Source organism: Orcinus orca, chromosome 4 (assembly GCF_937001465.1).
Source record: "Orcinus orca chromosome 4, mOrcOrc1.1, whole genome shotgun sequence".
In the NCBI taxonomy this organism is placed as follows: Eukaryota; Metazoa; Chordata; class Mammalia; order Artiodactyla; family Delphinidae; genus Orcinus; species Orcinus orca.
Window position 1 is genome coordinate 125,956,781 of NC_064562.1, and position 13,702 is coordinate 125,970,482.

General features: G+C 38.1%; 1 long non-coding RNA gene across 1 annotated transcript; it reads left to right on the forward strand.

The window, feature by feature from the left end:
• The first annotated feature begins 3,324 nt into the window (after positions 1 to 3,324).
• On the forward strand, positions 3,325 to 12,972 carry LOC125964354 (uncharacterized). The gene is made up of 3 exons (XR_007477325.1): positions 3,325 to 3,683; positions 4,532 to 4,607; positions 12,867 to 12,972. It is a non-coding gene; the product is annotated as an uncharacterized LOC125964354 (long non-coding RNA).
• The last annotated feature ends 730 nt before the right edge of the window (positions 12,973 to 13,702 follow it).

Genomic DNA, 13,702 nt, shown 5'->3' on the forward strand with positions numbered 1-13,702 from the left:
CATTTTGATTAATGGTGGTTTTCTTTCTTTCTTCTTTTTTTTTTTTTTTCAGTCAGGCAAACCCACTATTGTTCATGTTCCTCCCCCAAATTCTATCCCTTCCACCACAATTTTATAATACAGAAGGTAAATGATACTCTTTTATCAGCTGTTTTTCAGCTCCTGGTTATTTCCCTGTTGTCACTAGCAAGTGGCAGAAATAGTTGCCTTTTGAGGACCTATAAAATAATAGTTTTGATTTTTTTTCTTATTTGTTTCTTAAAAGGAAAAGCAATAAAGATAACTAAGTTTATTGCTAGAAAGAGCCTAAAAGATTACCTATTTCAAGCCTTCATTTTATATATGGGGAAACTGAGGTTCAGAAAAGAATTTTTAATTTGTTTAAGATACTACTACTGATTGTAACACATTTCTAAAGAGTCCCAATTCAGAATTTTATCTACTACAAAACTAAAAAGAAAGGCTTGTATTTTTTAAGATATTGAATCTTCTCTTTGTTTATTTGTTTCAATGCAATTATCTCAAACTACTAAACAATGAAATAAGACTTTTCATGCATTCTTTTTAAAAATCATGTTTCTTAAAGTTATGGTGTATTAAAAGTGAAAAAACTATTAAGACCCTGAAAAGCCTTCTGAATCATTTGAGTAAAGTAAAATTTTGTTTAGCATAGTATATTTTACTTTATTCTTTTTCTAAAACTGGGTAATGTGAAAAAATTACTTAGTGCCCACTGTGAGCCAGGCACTGTGCTAAGTGCCGACCATCTTCTAAACAACTGTTATAGCAGGTAATACAGTGCCCACTTTACAAACTAAAAACATGAGAATTAGAATTTTAGCAATTTGCTCAAAGTCATAAAAGTGATGGCACTGGGATCCAAGTTCAAGTCTGTTTCAATTCAAAGCTCAGGCTCCTTCCATTATATCAGGTTACTTGCATATATGTAAAACATGCCTTAAATGAATTAGTAGTCATACTCAAAATAAGCAGTAAAGCAGAAAATCTGTTACATTTGCCTTTAAAATATACTCAGAGGAAAGCTGAATGAATATTATCTCTTGCATGTGCCTACCCGCCAACAAACACAGACTCACAGTCACATAGCACACAGCCACACACACACAGTTGCTCAAGTTATTATGTGTAATCTACAGTTAAATAACTAAAAATTGCCTTTATTATTGGTTAAAATTCACAAATGGGTATTGCTTTTATTACATGATTTTATTTGCAATTTCTGGGGCGATTTAAGCCACTGAAAATGTTTCTGAAATATATTTTTAAATCCAAAAAGCACGTTATAAATTTTAAAAAGTAGATTCAACTTTACTATCTTCCAGAATCAAAATATTCATTAATGATGACACTCAAAAAATATGAGAAAACACAGATTTGGGAGTTTGTTTTGTGAATATGAAGTTTGTTAGCTGGTTTAGAGTGGCATTTTGAATCATTGTTTCTGAGTTTAACATGAAAATGAAATAAATTATTTACAATGGGAAAGGGTTATATTTGGAGGAGTCTAGAAGTTATGTGTACATAGACTGATCATAAGTTTGCCTGGGGCAGTGCTGGTTGAACTTGTCCTTCAGGAACTCACACTTCTTCCCCTCACTCTCAGAGGCTCTGGTTTGGCTGATATTGTGTGGTCACCCTCGCCAGAGAGCAGCATGGCACTGCATGCCTTGAAGAAAGACGCACGGAATAAGTTATGTTTTCACATCTCCAAACGGACATTAAAAGAGCACATACTTTGTTTTCCATGTGTATTAATACTTCCAATTATTAATAATCTTGAAGTTCTTCAGATAATAATTTCCATATATTCCAAAGATAACTGTAAACTGCCTTTCTTCCAACAATTTTACTCTTATTGTGCACAAGTTGCCTGATGAAAACAGAACAGTAACTGGGTCATTACCATCAACGAAACTAAATCTAGTCCTGTCTTCAACTCTAAGAGAACAAAAAGAAAGGCTCTAGCTCATTGGCTCATGTATCAAAGAGACTTATTTCCTCACCAGCCTCTTGTAGCGCATTAGACAGGTCCTTCTCCTGACACTTCACAGCAAAAAGCAACTCCTCCCCAAACAAGACTCCTACCTCGAAATCATTATGTACCTTTTACATTTAAAAATATCTCAAAGAACTATGATGCATTTTAAAAATTAGGTTGATAATTTTGCCTTGTTTACTTTGATTTTTTAAATTCAATTTTTTATTGGAGTAGAGTTGATTTACAATGTTGTGTTAGTTTCAGGTGTCCAGCAAAGTGATTCAGTTATACATATATATTCTTTTTCAGATTCTTTTCCCTTATAGCTTTTTACAAAATATTGAGTAGAGTTCCCTCTGCTATACAGTAGGTCCTTGTTGGTTATCTATTATATAGATATATATATAGTAGTGTGTATATGTTAATCCCAAACTCCTAATTTATCCCCCCTTCCCCTTTGGTAGCCATAAGTTTGTTGTTAATTGTAGGAAAAAAATGTATTTTTCTACTATAAAAGTAAGATGAAGCCCCAGCTTGCGGATTCTTTTTTTTGTTTTTTGCGGTACGCGGGCCTCTCACTGTTGTGGCCTCTCCCGTTGCGGAGCACAGGCTCCGGACGCACAGACTCAGCAGCCATGGCTCACGGGCCCAGCCGCTCCGTGGCATGTGGGGTCTTCCCGGACCGGGGCACGAACCCGTGTCCCCTGCATCGGCAGGCGGACTCTCAACCACTGCGCCACCAGGGAAGCCCCCAGATTCATTTTTATCTAAACCTATCCCCAAATAAATGAGAAATGCTGACTGTGGGTGGCCTTGTTGCTGGGGGTGGCACTATAATTGCACATGCATTTTGATATCTGAGGAGCAATCCCTTGAAGACATAGCGCTGGGATTTTTACTAAGAGTCCAGTGGTGGTTAGTGAGGCAGTCTTGGATTGATATGCTAACAAATTGAAAGAGACCAGCTCCCTGCTTCCTAGTCCAGAGCCTATAGTCCCTAACTATTACTGGGCAGAGGCAATGATGTATCAAAGAAGAGAACAAGAATTAGCATACAAAAACTTACAGACTAGGTGATCTGTTCATTAGAGAAATGCAAGTAAAAGTTTACTTTCTATTCAAACCCACTGACCTTTGACTCTTGCTAAGCTGCACATAAACATCCATATGGGTGTTACTACCTTTAGGAACCCCTATCGTACATCTCAGTAAGCTTTAAATATTTTACTTATTTAATTAAATTGATAAATAAGTCAATGAAATGTGCTTATTTAGGCAATTAGGCTTATGCTTAACTCTAGGGATTTTACTTTTATTTAGGTATGGCATCAAATTAAATAAGAGCCTTGTTGAGGCTCTTGAGCTGCTTTTGTAGACACGTACACAGAACTGGATCAAGACCTGCTTTAGAAGCAACACGTTGGCCTGTGAGAGAGTATGTAAAAAATGTTCCTCCAAGAAGCTACAGTCTAAAGAAGAAAAATACTCAGATATCATCTCGCAGATCTTTTATTGTGCTCTAAATAAATGGGTTGCTGTTATAGTGTAGACACGAGTGAAATGGCCTTCATTTCTAAATCAGCAGACTGCTGCTACATTCTGCAGTGGCTGAATTTCCTGGGTGGTCTTTAAGAATCGCCCCAGGAGGTAGGCACTGTCATAGTCTAATCCAGATGTTACAAAGGTATGTAAAATGGCATGTCTTGCAAGTTTAGTTTATGCGTTGTCTAGTCCTTCATGTGGAGATAGACATTCTTTTAAGCTTTTTGAGAACCTCTGTGGAATGAATGGGCCTGAAAGCTATTAACATCGATTTTCTTAATAAAGGTGTTGAAATGAGACCTGGCACTTATGCTGCAATACGAAAATATGTGCAGGTGAATTGAAAAACTTTTAGAATTTAAGTTCGGGTTCGAAATTGGTATGTTATGTTTTTCTGTGATTTTCATTTTGGCATAAACTTTTGTTTGCCTCTGTACCAACACAACCACGTTTCCTAGGTTTAAAATTAATTTTAATGTTTACTTTTCAAAAAGTGGGAGACAATAAAAGACCATTTGGTACCTCAAGCCAGCAGTTCTAGTACGTCAGCGATGGACTAGATACGTGAACTAGTGAGATAGCATGAATCTTTCCATGGGGTTGGGAAGAAATGCAGTGAGGAGATACCTCTGCGGCAGGGGGTTTTGCAGCCAGAGAACGCTTCCCAGACAGAACTCCCAATAAGGGGACTGGCAACACCTAGAGATGCGCACACTGATGTGCCAATCCAGCACCTGTCCTGCCAACAGCCCCGAAGGAGCCGGTTTGAGTTAGTCCAGTAAATCACAGTGGTATCTCCCTTAAGAGGTAACTGAAAGGGAAGCAGTCCAAACCGTGCATTCCAATCCTTACTGGGCCACCTGGAATTTAAAACTAAAGCACTGGCTTTTACTTCAAATGTACAAGGAGCTCACCTCCTCAGCATGACCTTTCACTCATTTTAGAGAATTAAATAGAGCTTACCAAAGGGTAACATTCTCTCTTTTTCAGGCACCTGCACACATCCCAAATCAAGAGTGCCAAAACTAAATGATCCTTGAAAGCTGGGAAACAGCGAGGACCTTTTGTAAGTAAGTCTTCCTGGAAAACATCTGGGAGAAAAGGTCTTGGTGATATTAGAATCAATGTCAAAAGAGCTGATAATTTGAGAAAACATTCAAAGATGTAGAATCTATTTCCGTGGAGTCTCAAACCTCCAGGAAGGGAAGGAATTGTTAAAGCAAATGAAAAATGAAATGTATTCTTGCCTTAATCTATATGGTTTGAGTGAAAAACCCATGCCAAGTAATTATTTGAGGGTTACTAAGATGAATATTCTAATCATTTCATTATAACCAGCTATCTTCAGTAAGAGATCCTGCACAAGTATGCTGCTTACAATTATTCAAGTCAGAAAGCCAGTGTAAATGGTTTTAATCCTTTCTAGTCAAATTAATATGGTGTGGATGTCCTGGGTATATAGACACTCAGTTATCTTTCTTGTTGACACATATAAGAAAATTCTGGCTGGACACACATGATTTATTCTTTATATCTGGAGCTGGGCTGTAATCATTCACCCCGTTTCAAGTCTAGTTTGGCAACTTTATCTCACTTGCAGTTTGCATTTTTTGAAAGTGAAAATATATTCTGCAGCTTTTGATGTGTCGATTGGTAGGAGGGTAAAGACAGCCGCACGAAGTCTCTGGAGACTGGTTCAGTGGCTAAATGCAGACCTCTAGTGCTTTCTTGTTATCCAGGATAGATCTACATCCCGATGAACCACAACTAGTCAATAGCAGAGGCTCTCGATGCATGTGCTCAGAAGCCACAAATCAGCTTTCCCTGGGACTTAGTTATCGGCATATTGTGCCGTAGGCCATGCCCTGCTGCTGCTTGCCCGACTGTAATTTTTCCCCTAGTGAAGTTTTTAAAGTCACAGGCTGAGACTGTAACCGTGCTCTCCTGGCAACAAGGCTGTCATTAGCCTTCCAGATATCAATTGCTCATCAAATAAATTGCTACTTTAATGTCCTCAGCCTCTCGCTATTAAGGAGGTTCAGTGCTAGCAGGATTTCCCCCAGTTATGTTTTCCTCTTCCAAAATTTATTTCTAAATGTTTCCTTACCTATGGCCAGAGTTTATATTAAAATGATATATGTGCCTGAGCTGGCCCATTATGTTTTAAAGTCTCTATCACTTCTATCATTGAAGTATCACAAAAGCCCCCATATTGGTCTCAACATAATTGGCCTCTTGGCTATCTAATCCACCTGTACCTTGTTTCCAGAAGCATCTTTGTAAAATACAAATCTAGTCACATCGTTACTCCTAATTTTAGAATTTCTCATTGTCTCCCCACATTTCTCACTGGGGCCTTTGGAAAATCCCCTGTGTTAGAGCCTAGGATGCCCTAAGAAAATACTATTTTATTAAGGAGAATTGCTTTCTTTGGACACCAGAATGTCCCCTGAAAGTAGTCCAGTGCCTCTTTGTAAACTTAGAGTTTGAATTTAGGCCCCAAAGCTATGTTTGAAATACCTGTGTTATTGGCTTGTGGTGTAGCTTTTAAAAGGATTAGTGGGTTATTTTTGGGAGGGGAGCCCCAGCTCTGGCCAGCAGGCCACCCCTGAAGTGCTCTGGGCAGACCAACCCCTAGACACAAGTTCTCCCTCTTAGCGAACAGCCTTCTCTCCCCTGGTCAGCAGGGGCTCTTCTCAAAGATACCAGTTCTACACGATGCCTTCTAAGAAGGGGCTGCTCTTACCCCACCTGATCCCCCATGGGGTCAGTTCTCATCTTCCTCTACTCTGAGGCCGAGTGAGGTTTCTGGGGCAACGCCTTCCTCCTTCTTTGCCAATGGGAACCATCTTCGCCACCCTGTACTATGGTGTCAAAGTGCAACACCAGACTCTTGAGAATAGTATCAATGGCACGTGGTAACCTGCTACTCAAACCACCTGCTTTCCCTCTCCCTTCCAGGACACTGCAGCAACACCAAACTACTCACAGTTCCCTGAGTGTCTGCCTCTTCGAGCCTCAGGACCTTGCACTCTACCTGCAGTGGTTGCCTTCACCTGGATTCGTCTTATCTGCCTGCTAAACTCTTACTCATTCTCTGTCTCACTCAAACATCACCTTTTTTCTGACATTTACCAAGGCTAAAGGAAAAAGTTTTCTTTTTTTTCTCCTTTTTTTTTTTTTTAAATGAGAGAAGCTTGGGCCTGTTTGGGAAGAGAGTAGAGTAGGAGAGATTGATAGGCTAGGATGATTGATGGAGCCCCGTCCAGGAGACGATAAAGGGTAAGATCAAAGCGCAGGAGGAAAGCATTGTACGGCTGCCCTTACACAGCCCCCGTGGATTGTAAGCATTTGTTTGCTTGTAGCTCTCCCTGCTCCAAGGCAGTGGTGGCCCAAGCCACCATTGCCTCTTACTCAGATCCCTGTAATAGCCTCCACAGTGGTCTCCTTATTTCCACTCTTGCTGCACTTTAGAATAATCTCAACACAGCAGCCAGAGTGAGTCATAAAATGCAAGTCAGATTCTATCACTCTTCTGCTCAAAATCTCCCCGTCCCTCTCCATGCAAACACCAGTGGGCCACTAGCTGCCACACTGTGTGCTCTGCTGTCTTCCCTTCGAGGGCCATATCACCTTCTAATACACTATTTAGATTACTTATTTATATGGTTTGTTTAAACTCCCCACTCCAACAATCACGTGAGCTTCTTGAAGGAAGTTTTGTCTATTTACTTTCCTGCTCTATCACCCGTAACTGGGACACATAGTAAGCCCTCAATGAATATTTATTGAATGAATGAGTGAATTGTCCTATGGATACTCACACATAAAAACAGTGTAGAGATTGAAAAACTCATAGAATTTGTGTCAGCCATGATTTTGGCAAGAATCTTAGTTATCTCTAATATAAGTCCCTTTCAATACCATTTTTGACTACTAAGGAAACTTTGTAAATGTGGATTACTCTCTAGTAATGCTATGGCCTATATGAGACTAAGACATTAAAGTTATCCTCACAAATCTCAGTTGATTATTTCTTAGTCTTTGTTTAAAATTAATGATCCTTAAGTTTGTTGTTTTCCTGAAAATACCAGCAGAATGATTTTAAAGTATGACTTTCTGATAAAACTTCATACGCAGAAAAATTACTCACTAAGAGAAAATAAGCAAAGTCAGCAAAATTTAAAATTTATATTTGGATAACAAAAAGAAATGGAAACAGCTCTTTACCTGTTTGTGTGTTTATGCTTTGATCGCTGCTGTGTATGAACTGCCATCATAATTTTTGTTCAGAAAGTTGAGCCCAGTTGGTATTCAAACTTTTTTCTTTATGAACTGTATTTTGCAGAAACTTATAATCCTAGCTGAAAGACTCATTTGTATTTTAAATTTAGAAAAGCGTATTTTTTAACTGAGCCCATAATGGGTGGTGAAATCCTCTCTCTCCGACCGGTCCGCGGCACGGTATCCAATTTTTCTCGCTCGTGACACCCATGTACCAAAAGGACATTTTCATGCCAAAAGACAGTTACACCTTCCCTGCCATGAAGAGCAGAGGGGGGGTGGCTTTGTGGGCTTTGGACAACATATCAGTGAAGTCAAGTCACACATTTCTCAACGCCAGTGTGCAAACAGGGGGAGAAGGAAAGCCAGAGCCTGTAAAAGGAATTCTTGGACAGCTTGAGGAGAGTATAAAATGTGCTCTATAATTTTCAGCCTCCTGCAGTGCAAATGATTAGTTAAAGAAACACTTTGAACCTGTTAGTTGTACATCTTTTAAACCATTTTAAATTATGGAAAAGATAGTCCTCAAGAAATTAATTAAAGTTTTGGACAATAATGCAATCAGGGATATCTGTGTTTGCAGTCTTTTCTCTCTGCTTGCATACATCTTTCTCTGTCAAGTACATCAAACAGCTAATTAGCCCCATTTTAAGAGCTTCACTGCTCACATCACTTAAAAGGATCTCCAGGCTGCCTTCTTAGAGAGTTCACACTAACTGTGCATTGGTTTCCTGAATGCTTCATAGACTTAGAAAGAATCTATTCCCTCCACATTGGAGGAACTTTAAAAGTAGATGGACTTTCTTTCCTGCAAATCAATTTTCTTTGTTTTCTCACTCATGATCAGCATTTTACAAATAATCTTGTAAGGGTTGATAAACCTATTTCACCTGGTATGTGCTTATTTTAGTTAAATACCCTTGGGTTTGCTGAAGACATCTGAAAAACATTAGAATGACTGCTTTTTATTAAGACATGTGGTACCAGAAAAAAATTACGAGAGACTAAAGTGTTGCTTTCATTTAGCATAAAGTGTTACCATGACAAAAGTTCGGTGTTTCAAATACCCATTTTAGAAATAACTACAGGTCACATGATCTACAGATATCACATGTTAGCACATGTTAAAAGTTATAACCATAACTAGAGACAGAATTTCTGACTCACAGCTTCCATTAATCTGAACTATCACATGTCATCTCAAGTTGACTATAAAAATAACTCAAGACGCCAGAGTGCTTCAATTAACAGCTGAAATATTGTGATATTTTAACACAGGTGATATAAAGAATCAGAGCCACAAATAGATACATGGCTGTGAGTTATAGCTATTTCCTTGCAGGTTTATTGTTGAGGGCAGATGAAGAGAATGCTTTCCCTTCTTGTAAGCCAATCAGGCAGGGTAGGGTGCTGGTGGGTGAGGGAGTGCGTGGAGGTGGATTACACTTACACGGTTTCTTGATCATCTAAATATATGTATGAATATTACCCAAGGCAAGAAAGGTGGCAGGTAGTTCAAGAACACCCAAGATGTTTGAAAGAGAGACTCTGTGGTATCTTGAGTGGAACAAAGTGCCCAGAGGAACCAAGTAAATATTTGTAAAGTAATAGCAACGATAATAGTAGACATCCATTGTGAACTTGGTATGGTTTAAGCATGACTTTAAATGTTGTAAACATATATTTTTTTCCAGTTTGGTTGAAATGAAATTGATATACTGCACTGTGTACGTTGAAGGGGTACAGCATAATGATTTGAATTTTCTAAATATATTAGTTCACTGAATATTTACAACTATCTTTTGAGGTAGGTACCATCAGTACATATTCTCATCAACTTACCAATGTAGAAACTGAGCTGTAGAGAGTTTAAGTAACTTGCTCAAGGTCACACACCCACTAAATGGTGGATTTCATTTTGACGCCAGGCAGTTGGGCTGCATTCTTAAAATCTTGAAAAAAGAATAGAAGGACAAAATGATGAAGATAGGGTGGTAGAGATCGAGATGGGAAGAAAGGTGAGGAAAGAAGTAGAGAAGAAAGGAGACTAGATAGAAGCTAGGGAAAAGCTATTTGTTTAGGTGACACCTAATATTACAATTTTAATGGAAGGTCAGAATGCTTAAGGAGTAAAGGAAGGAATGGTGGGAAAAAAGATTTCCCTGAGGAGCGAGATATTTGACCTAGGCTTTTGAAGTGAATCATACTGGATTTAAGACTTTTTTGCCTTAAAATTTCATTAAAACTTAACCCCTAACTAGTATTAATGCTTACTAAAGTATATTTTCAAACCAAGCAGAAAATGATTTCAATGAAAATAAATATTATGGTTTCAAAGGAGAGGGAATGAAAGCCAGGTTGATACATGAACTATCCAGATAAAGTGAAGAAAAATAAAAACACATGAACACTTAAAGTTTTGCTCTTATTTTACTAGGAGCATATTCCTCAGTCCCTATATTTCAAAATTATGCAATTGACACTTTAAGGCTGGCCTCATGCAGCGTGCCTGTAAAGACCAATAAATAAGAAGCTGTCTTCAATGTTCAGCAACAACACAAAAACAAAATATTTGTAGGGTGGCAGTTTACACAACTTGGACCTATTTTTTATTGTGTTCTCTTTGGCCAAACACATTTGTGCAAAATGAGTTTCCACTCCCTCTGGCTTTAGTGCTCTGAACTAGTGGTGTCTGGGCCTTAGGATGTCTGAGCAACCTATAGCCATGTAGGAGATTTGGGGACAGTTTGGGCTAGAGGTTACAGTAATTGTCATTTAATACAACCATCTGACTTTATTTTCTTTTAGGCAATTTTTCTCTTTGTTACTTGTTAAATTTTTAAAAAAATTTTTATTGAAATACAGTTGATTTACAATGTTGTGTTAGTTTCAGGGGTACAGCAAAGTGATTTGGATGTATATATATATCCTTTTTTAGATTCTTTTCCATTATAGGTTATTACAAGATATTGAGTATAGTTCCCTGTGCTGTATAGTAGGTCCTTGTTGGTTATCTATTTTACATATAGTAGTGTGCATATGTTAATCCCAAACTCCTAATTTATTCCTCCCTCCATTTTCCCTTTGGTAACCATAAGTTTGTTTTAATGTATGTGAGTCTGTTTCTGTTTTGTAAATGAGTTCATTTGTATCATTTTTTAGATTCCACATATAAGTGCTATCATATGATATTTGTATTTCTCTATCTGACTTACTTCACTTAGTATGATATTCTCTAGATTCACCCATGTTGCTGCAAATGGCATTATTTCATTCTTTTTTATGGCTGAGTGGTATTCCATTGTATATATGTACCACATCTTCTTTATCCATTCACCTTTCAATGGGCATTTAGGTTCCTTCCATGTCTTGGCTATTGTAAATAGTGCTGCTATGAACATTGACTTTAAAGTTGAGGAAATTCATGCCCTGGAAGGGAGGGTTATTTATTAATTCAATCAATCCACAACTATTGAGTGCCTACCACTTGCTAGACACTGTTGTAGATGTTGAGTCGGGAGATTTGTTCAATGTTACACAGCTAATGAGTGATGGTCAGGAGAGGCAAGATCTTTTGTCACTCCATTTGGTGCACTTTCCATTGAATCACGCAGCCACCCACTTTTGAGATTATTTTCTCAACTTGGCTTTGAAAATGCATCTGATTATCTGGTTATGGTTATCCAATTTCTAGATGGTTGCTTCTTGCCATTTATTTTCTGGATATTTCCAGACTAGAAGCAATTTGTTACAAGGAGTAACAATTCACTGCTGAGAGTTTGCCACTCCTCTTGGATTTTGCAGTCTATGTCCTATCACACAGTTTGGTACCAAGTATAGCTTAAATGTGATATCAATAAAACTCCTGGGGATGTAGGTCCTAATTGCAGCATTTAGAAACTATCACTAATAGCAGATGGTTTTATTGCCCTTGGGATCTTTGCTGCCTCTGTTTGTATTTACGATTACATGATTAGTTCTTAAAAGAGTTTTGTAGCTCCAAATGAGAAGTTACCCAAGCGTGGTATGATTCGATCTTTGTTACAACATTCAAATTATAAGATAACTTAATTCAAACTTTCCCCTCAAGTTATTGTACTCCTGTGTCTTTTGGTGAACTGGGGGGAATCAGGATTTGAACTCCAGCTCTTTCCCCCTCTACTTGTGACTGCTGCAGCATTCTCAAGCATGTGGTTCACAACAGTGGGTGCACCTAATTTCCAGCTTCTTAGTACCAGCCTCTCCTGACTAGTCCCTTCGCTTCATTGCCTACTGAACTCAAAGATTCTATTCTGACATATTAATACTATGATTCATTAACGTCTTTGACTATGTGCTTTGAACCAGGGACTATTCTAAATGCAGGTGCCACAACTATAAAAATTGCTAATCTCATGCTAAAAAGTTAGGGTCATACAAATTCTAATGAACCCGATGAAAGTAATTTTGATATACATTTTACCAGATCCGAACAATTATAAAATCACATTATTTTACCAGGCAACACATCTATAGTGGGAAATCCAAGCACTTTTATGTTTTTCATAGGCTTTATTATGGCGATTACATTTCCTGACCTAAGACTCTGACAAAAGGAATTTGCTTTCAATAGTGCAAAAGAAGACAAAATGAATACCTTAATCTGCTTGTTTTCACAGGCTTCTTTTGTCCCCATGCCTATTGTTAAGTCTAAACTTGTGACAGGGTTCTCACATTGTCTTGCACATAAGACAACCTTATGAACATATCTAGAAAATATTCTGGAGTTAATGACATTCATTATAATTGCTTCATGATTACCTTTTGTGAATTCCTCTCTGAGATAAGACATTCCTTATAATCAAGATGCATGTATAGTGTTATAATCTAAAAATTAGAAATACCAGACAACAGAGTACATTCAATGAAGGACACTGAGAAAATGTCCTGATTACTGAGTTCAGTCTGCGGTATTGTCTTCTGCCAGCAGTGACAGCAACACTGAAGCTCCATATCAAAATGAATTCTAAATCAGATGAATATATTCATTTTTGTTTTCAAGGAAAATCATAGTAAGGAAGACTGATTAAAAGAGAGATTTTATAATTCCAAGGACACATTCATCATATACTGCAAATATTACAGCAGAAGGGATTGACATCATGGTAGGTTTGCCTCAAATCCATTATCTTTCAGTTAATAGATACCAATCATGACGGAAATTTGAAACCCTAAAGTGATATACTAAGTTGTTCATGTGATTTGTAACTGGAATTCTTTATTCTGAATTTGGAATGATAGTTATTGTTTTATTTCCGGGATTGATGAGGCTCCTAGAATAGCTGAAATGATTCTGAAAGAAGCACATACTGAATAATAATAGTAATGTGATCAGATGTCAGTCTTTCATATTTCTAAATCCTTAAAGTAATAATTTACTAATCATTTCACTTCTAGTCTAGGTGAAGCACATTTATATTCAAGTTATTATGAGTCGTAGACTGCTCTGGCAATTTGTATGAGGAAAGTTTTGGTGTGAAGTATATGTAAGAGGGCTTCCCTGGTGGCGCAGTGGTTGAGAGTCCGCCTGCCGATGCAGGGGATGCGGGTTCCTGCCGTAGTCTGGGAGGATCCCACATGCCGCGGAGCGGCTGGGCCGTGAGCCATGGCCGCTGAGCCTGTGCGTCTGGAGCCTGTGCTCCGCAACGGGACAGGCCACAGCAGTGAGAGGCCCGCGTACCGCAAAAAAAAAAAAAAAGCACATGTAAGAAAAAATTCTCCTCTCCCAATCCAGTTCATGCCACATCAGAAATGTAAATGAATTGACGTCATACAAGTGTTTCATTGATAATATACAACTAGTGAACGTATTAGTTAAACATTTGAAGTATATGTACC